The sequence below is a fragment of the Solanum dulcamara genome, chromosome 8 (genome assembly GCF_947179165.1).
Source record: "Solanum dulcamara chromosome 8, daSolDulc1.2, whole genome shotgun sequence".
Classification (NCBI taxonomy): domain Eukaryota; kingdom Viridiplantae; phylum Streptophyta; class Magnoliopsida; order Solanales; family Solanaceae; genus Solanum; species Solanum dulcamara.
The window spans coordinates 61,996,392-62,009,572 of record NC_077244.1 but is presented as its reverse complement, the minus strand read 5'-3'; positions in this window follow the sequence as shown (position 1 = coordinate 62,009,572).

Sequence of the window (13,181 nt, the reverse complement as noted above, 5' to 3'; positions counted from 1 at the left end):
TAGTTTCCGAAGGATGTTGAGCTTTCTTGTATAGTCTGTGTTGTTTTCCTTTATTTTGACTGTTGGTAGCTATGGGATTGTCATTGGCACCTCCTAGATTGTTGATAGAGGCTTCATAGACCGGAGTGTAGAAATGTTGGAGTGTTCTTTTGAGTAGTTCGTCCATAACTATTGTTGATTCGATAGTTGTTTGGCCTTTGACCCTAATTTATGAATAGTATTTCATTGACTGAGTCTTCCGCTGAGAGAATGTGATTAAATAAATATGTGACTGGACCAGGTGGTTTACTTGGAGGCCAGAAATGGCTTTTGAGTGTCGGCCACGCCTAGGGTACCCTCTCAGAGCGTGACAGGCCTAAAGTATTTTGACATAAATGATGCAAGAAAATGCATTCATGGTGGAGAGGACGTGGCTTGGACATCTACCACGATGGATAAAATGTACCCTTACTTTTATGTAGATAATGATCATGCACCAGAGTTAGAGTCAAGATATTTCATGACTATCCACTTCAACTATCTCCCTCTTAGATGTAAAAATTCATTTACATTGAGCCATATAGCCCACATCGCTTTAGTCGTCAATTTGGATTCTATCAGAATATTCCTGCATTATGAGGAATGACATTCGCAGTGCCTCTCTGGACAAAGTACTCATATTTTGGAAGATTTGTACTATGAGCCATTCTTTATCACGAGCAACTTTTTCTTTAATCACACCTAATGCGGGAAAGTCCTTTGGATCTAGCTATGAGACTTGGTGGAAGAAAACTCATGGGAGTTTCCTTAATGATCATTTGCAGACTTTAGTGAATGTTGTTGGGCCGAATCCTGTCGTACATCTAGAGGGTTTTGAAGAAGTACATATGAACAAAGTCCTTAATGCCGGTGTACCTATTTCTTTTAATGCCATATTGCCCCAACAACGCAGAATAGAAATATCTCAACTGTCTTCAAGGGTGTTGAAAGAGAGGACACTTGCTCAGGTTGCTCATATCTCTAAAAGAGTGCTTCAAGATGAGAATGAAAGTAGCAGCAGAGATCATTATTGGAAAAGAATAAGAGCAAGCCCAAGCAATTTGAAGGATGATACTATATCTGTGGTTGAACTACATGTTGATACGAACAACCCTTCAAGGACCATAACAGTCCCTATTGAAGAGGTAGGTTAAGAACTTCACTCTATCGAGTATATCCTAACATTTTTTTAATTGATTATTTATCTCTCTCCTTTTCTAATACAGGAGAACAACATTGCGGAATTGCAGCGAGGAAAGTCACAAGATAGTGGTGAATCTATATCTGCTCCGTATTTGATGAAACCACCTTCCATGGCTAAAGTGGGTGAAGGGCTACTTTCTATTTCTCGTGACGAGGTCAAAAAAACTTTGAAGTCTGATGTACACAAGCATGCATCAGTTGTTGTATCTATATTTGATGGGAAGAATGTCATCTTAGATGCTCAAAAGATCTTTGTCTCCACTCTTTGGGCCGTTATTCGAGGAAAACTTTCTAAAAGTGATATAGATTCTTCTTCTTCTTTTAAAGATGAAATTCAAGTAATTATCAAGGAGATGGACTGCAAGGACGTGGATTTCTAACCTTTGAGAAAGTTATTGAACTCCTTCTTTGAGTTTGCCACTTCGTATGACCAAGCATGATCAACCCTTCATGATATGGATGTGGAAACCGTAAAAAATGAATTGTTTTTAACAGCGGGAGAACTCCTTTCAAATGCTATGCTTGAAAAGCATGAAAAAGTTAAAAGTGGTATCCTCCTTTCGTCAATCACTAGGTCATGTGACAAAGGAGATAAAAGAATTGTGTAGAAAGATGCAGGATTTAGAAGTCCTTTTAGCAGCTGCTGAGGATGAAGTCGAAGGAGCCATGCTAGCCACCTCACTGGAAGTCAATGAATTCAATTCATGCTTTGATACAGACTTGTCAAATGATTTGGGACAAAAGAAAGAGCGTCTAGAAGCTATGCGTCAAGAATTAATCAATTACAAATTATGCCTAGATTAGATTTTTTTTAATCTTCTTTTTCATTTATTTACTTTAAAGTTTATTTGATATGTTTAGATGATTTTATGGTAACAAAGTTTCTTTTTTCTTTATTTAAGCCCTACACCATGCATTTTATAGATCTTTCGTTTACACTCTTCAATTCTGAATTTGCTTTCTTATTTTCTAATAATCCTAACTCAATCCACATTTTGCATGCCAATAAGAATAAGAATAATGGAGTTTCTTTCTTTTCTTTAAGTTTGTGCATTCAATTTTGACTTCCAAATATTATGGAGTTTAGTGCTTCAACTTATAGAATTAATAGATTTTTGAGGACTTCAACTCGTAAACCTAATTGATTTGAGAACTAACTTGAATACTTGAAGAATTTGAGGACTTTAATTTGTAAAACTTTGGTTGATTTGAGAACTAACTTGAAGACTTGAAGAATTTGAGGAATTTAATTTGTAAAACTTTGATTGATTTGGGACCTCAACTTCAAGACATGTAGATTTTGAGTGCTTCGACTTCTATTGGAGAAACTCATATTTCATAGGGGTTTGCCCCCATCAAATCACCACCATTAAGTATGAAGTTTGATGAGAGTATATATAACTTCAATATTAATGTGATAGATCAAGCTGGAACATGTGGGTTTTTGACACCCATGCAACTGAAATCATAATATAATTCTAAGTGACTATGTACCATAGTGAAGAGGATCAAGTCACAACGTAGTTCTGGGGATTGATTTTTTTGTGTGTCCTAACTTTTTCCTAGGCCGCCTCTTTTGAGATTTGCAACCTAGCAGACTTTTTTTTGGGTGCCGTACACAATTTATACTCTTGTAGGCCAGGAGTAACATGCAGTTTATACTCATACCTTAAGGAGTTGCATCTCACTTCAAGGATAATACCTTTTCAGAAATTTTGCATTAATAGGATCAATCTTCGTGCCATCAACATCAACAAGCTTGTAAGCACCATTTGTATAAGTTTTTTATACGACATATGGTCCATTCCACTTCGAGGTGAATTTGCCCCCAGACTTATGTGAATTGATAATGGGCCTTTTTACTGCAAGGACTTGATCTCCAACTTGGAAACGCCTCAAACGAACTTTCTTGTTGAAAGAATGAGATAGACGGAATTGATAACATTCAAGATTTTGTTGAGCTTCCAGCCTCTTTTCATCAAGTGCTTCTAACTCGGCAAGACGTAGTCGAACAATTTTTTCTTCAGTGAGCCTTCTTGGATAGCAAGTCTTAAGGAAGGTATTTGAAGCTCAAGTGGTAGGACTGCTTCAACTCCGAAAGCGAGTGAATATAGGGTTGCTTGAGTCGGTGTACGACATGTCGTCCTATATGTCCACAAAGCTTCTTCTATTCTTTCATGACAATCTCGCTTGAACTTGGAGGCAACTTTCTTCAGTAGATTACATAGAGTCTTATTGAATACTTCAGCTAGACCATTCACTACTAAAAAATGGTGATAAACGACGGAAAGAAAAGTGATGGACTGCGTCGATGGTAAAAAGCGACGGACAAAGGGACACCGTCCGTTTTTAATTTATAATTTTTTAATTTTTTTTAAAAATAGCGAAGGACGGTGTCGCTTAGTTCGTCGGTTTTTTGGTGAAATTTTTTTAAATGGAGCTCCAGACTTTGCGACGCTGTCCGTCACTCCCTATTAAATATCAGTCACAGCTTCTCCCATTTTTTTTATTTTGTATACTCTCTTAACTCTCTCTCTCTCTCTCTCTTCGATCCCCTCCCCTAAACCCCACCCCCGACGCAGTTCGCCGTCGTCTCCGCAGTCGTCATCGTCTGTTAGTTAGTTTATTTTATTTATGTTGTTGAATATATGTTGTTAACATAGTTAATTTATAACATTGATTGTGAATTAGTGAACAAAAAGTTATAGTTTTAATTTAAGGTTTTTACTTTGAATTGGAGTATTTTGAATTAGTTTGTGATTTTTTTTTTGAGTTGAATTGAAGTATTTTTGACGTTATAGAGTTTTAACATTGTTAATTTGTATATTTAATTGTGAATTAGTGAATGAAAATTATTGGGTTTTAGTTGAATTAGGTTTTTTGAATTAGATTGTAAATTTGAGTATTTTTTAGTTTGAATTGAAGTGTTGTTGAAGTTAAAAGTTAGATTTAAGAAGTCATTATCGAAGTTAATTAGAAGTTAAAAACTTAGAACTTATTTAGAGCTTCTAATTATAATTTAGAACTTAATCATAACTCATATTGAATTTAGAACTTTGGACTTGAACTTTAGGCCGAATATTTTAAGCTGAACTTAGAATTTTTTTTGGTGTAACATTTACTTATTTGAACTTAGGTTGTGAACTTTAGAAATTGTGAATTATTTATATTTTTCATGAAGTTATTAACTTTGGTTTCTTGAATTGTGGTTTTTAAGAATTAATTAAGCTTAAACTTTAGAAATGTTGAATTATTGTAGGATACATGAACTTTAAGTTGTAAACTTTCAACTTAAATTTTGAACTTGGAATTTAGGATTTTTAAATTTGAATATTAGGATTTTTTAACTTGAACATAGATTTTAGAACTTGAATTTTAGGATTTTTGAAGTACTTAGAATTTTTTTTGGTTTGTATACATTCTCAACTTTGGATACTTGAACTTTAATTATACTTGAAATTTGAAAGTTTATACTTTAACTTAGAAAAAAATCAACTTGAACTTTAGAAATGTTGAACTTGAGAATTTTTGAATTTTTGAAGGAGATGAATGTAAACTTTAAGTTGTGAACTTTGAACTTTGAACTTGAATTTAAAAATTGAACTTTAGGATTTTTAAGTTGAACGTTAGGATTTTTTTAGTTGAACTTAGATTTTAGAACTTGAACTTTAGGATTTTTTTAATTAAGTAGTTATAAATTATTTTGGTTTGTATAAATTCTCAACTTTATATACTTGAGATAATTAATTAAGGTTGAATATTTTTGTACAAAATTTTTAGTGTAGGGGTACAATCTAATTAAATATTCTAATATTCGACGCCGCCAAGCGCACTGCCACCAACCCCTCCATCTCAACCCTAATTGAAAAAAGTTGAGGTATTTTTTCCTTTTAAATTTTAATTATTGTATATATTAGATTTTTTTATTCAATGTACAACACTTGCATTTTGATTAGGGTTTGTTTGATTTCTTAGGATATGGTTGAATTTTTAGAGTGTGCTTTAGTGATAAAGTGTTAGTTTAGCATAAGTGAAAACATTAAGTAGATCCTATTGATGACAAAATTAATTTTCTTGCAAGATCAATTTGTGTCCATCAAGTGTTGACACTTATGTTTGATTTGGTTTACTTGTTGGAATTAGTTTGTACCTTAATTGTTCAAAACAATTCAACTTGCACTTTAGAAATGTTGAATTATTGTAGGATAATATATGAACTTTGAATTGTTAAATTTGAAAGACTTTAAAATATTATGACTTCATTTATTTTGAGTGTTTCATTATGTTCGTTGTGATGTATATTGTGTATTTTGTTGGTTGGTTACTTGTGTTGGATTGAATTGTATTGATTATTATTGAATTGCATTTTAATTACAGTTTTTGCTGTCAAAAATATTACAGAAAAAACGATGGACAAAGTCATTTAATCCTTCATTTTTCTGATTTTTTAAAAAAATTTCTTAGAAAACCTACGGTCTACAGACCTTTCTTGTGCCGCAATGTAGAGTATCAATGGCTCTCCAGGTATAGGGCCTGCTAAAACTGGAGACTTCACCGGATATGCTTTGATACTTTCAAAGGGATTGCTACATGTTTGGTCCCACTTGAAAGGAGCACCCTTCTTCATGAGATGGCTAAATGATTGGCATCTTCCAGCTAGATTCGAGATGAACCTCCTCAAGGAGGCTAACTTTCCTTGAAGACATTTTAGCTCATGAATATTCCGAGGCTCGGACATCTTCAAAATAACATCAACTTTAGCTTGATCGATCTCAATCCCTCGATGTCACACAATAAAGCCAAGAAACTTGCCAGAAGCAACTCCAAAGGCATATTTCAACGGATTCATCCTCAGTTGGTATCTTTGAAGCAACTCAAACACCTTTCTTAAGTCTTTCAAATGGTCGCTCCTCTTTCTTGACTTCACCACCAAATCATCAACATAACATTTGATATTTTTATGGAGCAAGTCATCAAATATATTTTGCATATCCCTTTGATATATGGCGCCAGTATTCTAACCAAAAGGCATCACCTTGTAGCAATACATACCTTTAGGCGTGCAAAATGTAGTGAGTTCTTCATTTTTTATGCCATATAGATTTGATTGTAGCCGGATGAACCATCCATGAAAGACATCGCCTCGTAGCCAATTGTAGGATCAATCATCAGCCCTAGAATGGGAAGTGAAAACTCATCCTTAGGGCATGTATTATTAAGGTCTCTAAAGTCAACACAAACTTGAATTTGGCCATTCTTCTTCCTCATAGGAACAATACTTGAAATCCATGTAAGGTATTGACTTCACGAATAAAGCCTGCTTCAATGAGCTTTTTAACTTCATTCTCAATCAATGGAACCAAGTCTAGCCTAAACCATCTTTGAGCTTGCTTAACATGGCAAGCACTATTCTTGATTTCCAATTGATTGACTGCTACTTTAGGATTCAAGCCAGACATTTATTTATAAGCCCAAGAGAAGACATCCCTATATTCTCTGAGTATATCCATAGAAGCAATTTCTTCATCAGCTTCCAAAATGGCACTCAGGTAAGTTGGCCTCGGATCTTCATCAGTGCCAAGGTTAATTTCCGTCTAGGGATCTACTGTGGCCTTTTCTTCTTCTTCTTTTTCTAATTCTGGCAGAGCATCTCTAACATCTTCCTCTTCTTGAAGATCATTTTCATTGATAGATATATGATAGCACTAGGTAATATCTCCCAACTCTTCATCAATCTTCATTTGAGGCGAGATGTTGTGCTCACTCTGGGTTGTAATATGATATGAGGATCCTATACTTTCTTTATCTTCCTCGCACTCCTTGGTGTAAGCCACAATGTTAGTCTTCACCTTCGACATATCTTTACATGAGACCATAAGTCTCACTTGTCTCCTCATTCTAGAAGGAAATAAACTTTTAAAATCTTTCTGGATCATAGGTGAAGCTGCGTCGTCACCCTGAGGTAACTTTTTTGGTGCTCGTTATTCTTTTTCTTTAGCAGACCTAACCTCTCAAACACAGAAGTTCTTATGGTTGATTTCCCAAGTCGATCAAAGATAGAAGGCCTTTGGTTTGAAGTGACAAACTCATCTTCTATAGTGATATAGTTATTGCTTGCCCTTCTTATGGAGATGCGAACTGGCGTCAGTTGGCTATAGCCTAAGCGCTCACGTACTTGCCTGGTTGTAACTTTAGATGGGATTTTCCCTAACCTTGACGTCTCTTTAGGGTTATATCCGTCCTTTATAATTATCTTATGAGTATTTGGGTCAAAGCCTTCGCGTGTGCATCTTGTAGGAAGTACCACATCTTGCGATGGATTTTAGCTTTAAAGACAAGTTTATTGCATCAATATATTTGATAAAAAGGGTTAGTCCTTTAAGTACATTTCCTTGGGTGCAAGATGATTGACCTTCTTCTTTCTTCACCTTTGGAACGTAGCGGAGTATAGAAGTCGACTTCGTTTTTGAGGACATGATCTTTCCTTTATTCAGAATGGAACAAGGCTCCTTAATATCAACTTTGACTTTCCCAATAGTCACATCAACTCTTTTACCTACAAGCTTACCGGACTTGGTCGATTGTACGTCATCGAGTTTTTCTTCCTTCATGATGTAACTTTTTAGATAGAATTTTGCATCGGCAAAGTGTGATTCGACTTAAGGGAAAGGATTATCATCAGCAACTATTTTCTTTTCAATTTCATCGTCAAGGTATTACAAACATTAATAGTAAGAAGAAGAGATAATTTTGTTCTCATAAATCCAAGGACTGCCAAGCAATATGTTAGATGAAGTCTTTGCATCGATCACATGCATCCATGAACTTGATCGTAAGTCTTCCATGTGAATTTCTAACATGATTGAGCCTATGGACCTCTGACCTCCTTTATTGAATCCTTGTATCAGTAAACGACTTTCACTAAGTTTTTCGATTGTGATGCCAAGTTCCTTTAATGTGTGGATGGGTAGAATGTTAACTCTAGATCCTTTATCTATCAGGATTCTATTTATCTTCTTCTCTAGCACATGATCCACCATATACATAGGAAGATTATGTAGTGTTTCACCAAACAGAAGATCGTCATCTCTAAATGTGATTTTTGTATCACATACATGTACTTCTTGGGAAGGAGGTTCAACAAGATTTTTAGAAGGTGAAGGAGATACCTTTGATAAGATTTAATATGTTGCTTTTTCTTTGTTAGCAGAAGATGCCCTTGGTGAGGTTTCACTCACTGTCTCTTCTTTGTCGACATTGAAACATGACGCCTTGATTTTGTCTTTAGTAGCCTTTGCACAGAACCAACTTGGTAAGGATTCCTCTAGAGTCACAAGACGTCCAAGTTTCTGGTGGTGATACACTTCAACCTTTGCCCTCTTCAGATGCTTGATTGGTTTCTGCTTTTTCAGTATCCTCACCATATTTCTTTTGATTGGTTGTTCGAATGATTCTTTTTGCAAACTTTTCTTGTTACATCTTCGCCTAGTCACAAGAATCCAACCTTCTTTATCATCTACATCAACTTGGGATTTGTCTTGCTCTAACGACTCTTCTTCATGATTTTCAGAAATACATATTTGGATTGGATCAAGCGAGCCGAATATGAAAGCGATTTGGTTATAACTGGCCTTCTCATCATCAAAGACAATCTTCTTTTCGTTAGCCAATCACATAACTTTATCCTTGAAGACAAAACATTTTTCAAGAGGGTGACTTACAAGTCAATGATACTTGTAATAACTAGGGTCATTAGTTTTTCTAGATTCATCAGGTCGCTTCATCTCTAGTAACTCAATGAGTTTTAGTTCGAGCAACTCATCAAAATTTTCAGAGACGTCAGAATCTAAGAATGGGTATTCCTTTTCTTGTACCTCCCTCAAGGTTGATTTTTGATTCAGACGCTCTTGAAAAATTATTTTCACACTTTGTCTTTTTCTTTCCTTTGTGGTAAACTTCACAGGAAACACATTAATATTCCTGGATTTTTTATCATTCCTGGGCATAAATTTTGTCCGCCTTTTGGGTTCATGTTTGTCTTTTCCTTTGCGAGGATCATAGACAAACGTTATATCTTTTCCTGTAGAAGATATATTCAACTTCATATTGTTAGCATGAGTAACTAGATCTTCGAAAGACTTCGGCTTTATTCCCTATAAGATATACAGAAGCTCTTAGTATATTTCTTGGATACACATTTCGATGGCAGAAGCTTCAATGAGTCTATCTTTGTAATTTAGACTTGTATTTCTCCATCGATTTATGAAGTCTATGACCGATTCATCCTTCCTTTGATGAGTATTTGTGAGTTCTACCATGCTCATAGTGCACCTTGTGCTATAGAAGCAATTGAGAAACTCATGCTATAGTTGCTCCTAACTATCAATAAAATTGGGCTCGAGATCAGTGTATACTGACCAATCAAAGGCATTTCCTTTGAGAGTGAACAAACTTCTTCACAAGATAATCTCCATATGTCTCAACATTATTGCATGTCTCCACAAAGTGTTCAACATGTTGCTTTGGGTTTCCTTTTCCCTCAAATTGCTGAAATTTGAATGGTTGATAACCGATAGACATTTTGAAGCTATCAATTCTTGCAGTGTACGGCTTGACATACATATGGGAAGACTTGGTGGAGACTTTATATTTATCTTTGATGGTCCATTCGATGAACACCTTCAATCGATTGAGTAGGATCATCCCTTCTGAAGAGACTGGCATATCCTTGACAGGCGGTGCTTGCTTTCCTAGATCTTCAATCTCTTGTACTTCTATACCCTTTCTGAGTGCATGACTGACATCTCCGTCTAAGAGACCCTCCATCTTATCCATCAACTTATCAATTTGATACTCTTGATTATATACATGTTTCGTCAATCCGGCAACTAACTTCATTAGGTTTGCAAGTTGTTCCTCTGTGGGTGAGGCATCAGTTACCATTGCTCGCATGATCATTGGGGTTATAGGAGAATATCATGGATTATCGCATAAGTTGATTTTCAATGGACTCATATTATGTGGTGCATGTGGAGAGGATCTACCAGTTGAATCATGATTCCCATTTGTGGTAGGTTCTTTTGAGCCAGAGCGCTCGAGTAGATCTAAAGTCTTCTTGATCCTTTCAGCATCACTACTTCCTCCTTCTAAAGCATGTATGGAGGACTTTGATCCTTTTGGATTTGAGGACCCAAAAATAGAAGTTGAAGTGGAAGACACTTGACGTGTCTGTTGTCCCAACATAGTGGCCTTGCTCTTCGTGACAGCTCCAAAGCTTCCGAAGGTGTAATGACCTTGAGGGTGATTTTCGAAAATTTGTACAAAACACGCGTGAACAATAACATGCATGAACAGTAACACGCGTGAACAGTAACTTTTAGGGCAGAAAATGCCCCTTTCTTCCCATTTCAATATTTTTCATCATTTGTTTGAGTTCTTGAACTCCTTGAGGTGATTTGAGAAGAGATTTTCGAGGAAAAGTGTTGGGTAAGTGATTTTTGACCTAAAACCTTCCTTTTTCATTAAGTTTTTGACGATTTTAACTCTTAAATTTTAGTTTCAAACCCCAAAAATCTTTGTTTCTTCCTTAATTCGAATTTAAGGAAAATTGTGATTTCCAACTTGTTTTGAGCTCTATTTTTATGGGTTTTTCAACCATGAGTTCCTTATTACCAATAGAATGGGATTGTTCAATAAATTTCCAGATTTGACCCTTTTCGAAAATAGTTAATTTTTGGACCATTTTACCCCCAGTTCCGAAACCTATCAATATGGGTGTCATTGGACTCCTTGTGACATGTATGTTTCATTGTTGATAGTGGGTTGTCATTCCGAGCACTGAATTCGAGAGTTGCTTATCCGGTGGAGGTATTCGAGTGCGGTTTCGGCAATTGAGGTAGGTTTGGCTATCTTTCTTTGAGATTGAGATGGGGTAATTAGTCATTCATATGTTATAGACTTTGGGATGGGGTTGTAGTATGAGTTGAGAATGTTATATATATTGTGATGTCTGTGTGGAGGCTTATTTATTAATGTGTTGCCATGACGGGGTTTATTTGTATTACATAGCCCGTGTGGGAGCCTTATTTGTTATCTTATTTGCTATGAGAGCATGTGAATTATGATTTGCCTAAGAGAAAGTCTTGAGTATATTATTTGACTTGTGATGCCGCCTAAGAGATTGAGTTGGAGGTTTTGAGCATACTTAAGTATTGAAATATTGTTGAGAAAGGGGTGAATATTTAAATGAAAGTGTGTTCTTCCCGTTACTATTTATTGAGGGTAAATATCATGTGTAGGTTAAGTTTTGAGAACTTTGAACCTTATACCACATGTGAGTTGATTATTACTTCCATGCATATGTGATTTGATGCATTCATCCTCATTCATCATATCATGAAACATGGAAAGTTGAGAAATATGAAAATTCTTTTTGAGAAAGAAAATAAAACACCTTTAAACCTTTGTATCTTGAGTCCCTGACCGAGGCAGGTTTCCGATAGGGTAGTGGATGCATTGTGATCCTAACCTTTGTATCTTGAGTCCCTGACCGAGGTAGTTTTCCGGCAGGGTAGTGGATGCATTGTGATCCTAACCTTTGTATCTTGAGTCCCTGACCGAGGCAGTTTTCTGGCAGGGTAGTGGATGCATTGTGATCCCTTGACCACGAGGAGGTGGCAAAGATAATGAGATATTGTGATTGAGGTATATGATCTGCGAGACCCCCATGGGTCCTTCTTGGTAGCACAGCTCGGTAGGTGTATACGACAGGCTGTGCGACAGTGTTGATTCCACCGTACCACCACATCATTGCATCATCATATTGCATTGCATTGCATTGATATTTGTGCTGCTTGAATTATTCGATTAATTATGATTATGAGTTGTTATTATGGGTTTACTTTACTCGTGCCACTATATATATAAACTGGCGGTACCGATGCCGAAGTGAGACTTTTCTGTATGCAGGTGGATGCGTTCCTTAGTTTATTTCATAGGTTTGATTAATTCCTTATACTCAGTCAGCTAAAACCTACTGAGTACATGTGAATTATATTCACCCCTACTTCTGTGTCCCTTTTTGATGCAGATACTAGTCGGGGTACCCCACGTGGCAGTTAATATTCTAGTGGATTGTGTATTCTCAAATTAGTGGTGAGGTCCCAGAATTCGGATCGTCACTAGTCTATCTTTATTTTTCAGTCTTTTATATTATTCAGAGACTTATGTTGTATCTTCAGATTCGAACCTTATATTAGATGCTCTTTATACTTATGACACCAGATTTTGAGATAATTTCTTCATTGTTTTTTTTTCTTTTTATTTAAATTGTGGCATCACTTTCTCCTTTGGGAGTCTTGTATGAGTTTTGTTTTTAGGGTTACACATCAGATTGGGTTTTGAGATGTGTGCCATCATGACCTCAGTTTTTGGGTCATGACAATTGGTATCAGAGCACTAGGTTCACCGGTCTTATAAGTTAAAGAGCAGAGTGTCTAGTAGAGTCTTGCGGATCGATACGTAGACGTCCGTACTTATCTTCGAGGGGCTACAAGATACTTAATAGGAAAATTTCTTTCTTTTTACTCTTTTCGTGCGATTTATTCATATCAAGTGTTATATACCTCTGATCTATTCCTTCTGCGCAGATGGTGAGGACTAGAGCCACAATTACTGAGGGTGAGGCTGCACCTGCTGCTCGAGCCCCAGTACGCGGGCGAGGTAGAGGATGTGGTGGAGTCAGGGGACGAGGCCGAGCCAGGGGAGCGACGCCTGCTCGTGGATGAGCTAGAGAGTTATCACCTGAGCCCATGTATGAGCATGAGGATGACTTGGAGCAGCAGACTGAGGAGCAGAGGCCATCCCAGCCTCCTGTGGTTCCCGATAGTGCTCCGATTCTTCAGGAGCTATTGGTTCGATTATTGGCTAGACTGGATGGTGCTCCTACCTCTGGTATTGTT